The following is a 1,404-nucleotide window of genomic DNA, read 5'->3' on the forward strand; positions in this document are numbered from 1 at the left end:
TCCAGCAGGCTGCCTCTAAGAAACAAAGAGGTGGTTGAGGCTGGAACCAGGGGGCTAGAAGCAGAAAGTGGTACTTGTTACAGGTTTTTCAAATACAGGGGAGTTATTCCTCCAGCAGGCTGCCTCACTGCCTGAGGTCAGGAGGCTTCTCTGAAAAGTTGACACAATCCTGCTAGTTGGAGACAGGGAGCTTAAGCACACAGGACAAGGACTGAGCAGTGATTAGGTACTGTGGCTGCTAAAGTTCACGTCCTGGCTTTAATGACTTTTTGTAAAAAAAAAAACAAAAACCAACCAACCAAAACCTACTTGTATTAATTTTTGAGAGAAGAGAGTACTCACTTCTCCCTGTTCTTTCTGTTAAGTACAGTAAAACAAAGAACCCTGGATATTAGGTATTATGACAAACAAACATGAAGAGACTGACAGGTTGAAAGAGGAAGGTGGACTAGCTAAGGGTCCCAGGACCAGCTCAACCATCACAGTGGCGGTGCCAGTGAAAGCCAACTGGACAACCTGACTTTCTACTCTTAAATAGAAGTAATAAAATAGCACCTTCCTTCCCCTGACAGTGCAGGCTCAGAGGAGAACGTCTAACACTGAGGTTAAAGTGAGATTTATAGTTCAACCACACAAAATCCAAAATGTGTAGGTACAATTTAAAAAAAAAACCCAACAACTCATCACTCCTCATGCCAAGAACCAAGAAAATCTCAACTTAAATGGGTGAAGACAATCAGCAGATACTGGGTTTTTTTTTTTTTCAGTGTCCTACTCATAAGGAACTGTGCTGCCAAGCCCAAGGCAAGCAGTTTGCCTCCACCATCTGCTTTCTCAGCAGGAGTAAGATGGGCAGTCTACTCTCATGCGATTTATAGCCTACGAAAACCTGCTGGAGGATCAGCTAGGATGGTCCTGCCTGAATGGTACATAACAGCAACATCCATCTATTGATGCCTTTGAATTGTAGGGTTGGTAGAGCCCAGCGACTGTCAAAATTGCAAACAAGCCTGTCTTGGAGGAAGTATAACTAGGGTGCTCCTTGGAGGCAAGGATGGGAGACTGTCTCATGCACTCTGGGCAAGTTGTCAGGAGATTCCAGTGCTTGGAAAAGGACATGAGGCTTGGAAAAGTGAAGGGTCAGGGAAAGCAAGGAAGCCTCAGAACAAGACGAATTCGTACAGAGACTTAAAGAACAGGCTGGGGCAGGATGGGGGTCACGAGGACGGTGCAGCCAGGGCAAGGCCTGGAGCTGCACCAAGTGTCACTGCGAGTCACAGTCACTCAGCACCACCCAAGAGTACTCATTAAAAAGTCTCTACATTCTTTCTATTAAAAATCACAATTAAAAAAAAATCACAATTTAAAAAAAATCACAATTAAAAAAAATGCTTGGGGTGGGGG

The 1,404-nt window shown here is 44.5% G+C and overlaps 1 protein-coding gene across 1 annotated transcript in view; it reads right to left on the minus strand.

The window, feature by feature from the left end:
- The window catches only part of NPHP1 (nephronophthisis 1 (juvenile)), a 119,604-nt gene that overhangs the window by 55,746 nt on the left and 62,454 nt on the right, over positions 1-1,404 (minus strand). The window lies entirely within an intron of this gene.

This window comes from Elephantulus edwardii, unplaced genomic scaffold (genome assembly GCF_000299155.1).
Source record: "Elephantulus edwardii isolate Elephantulus edwardi_28Jun2011 unplaced genomic scaffold, EleEdw1.0 scaffold00241, whole genome shotgun sequence".
In the NCBI taxonomy this organism is placed as follows: Eukaryota; Metazoa; Chordata; class Mammalia; order Macroscelidea; family Macroscelididae; genus Elephantulus; species Elephantulus edwardii.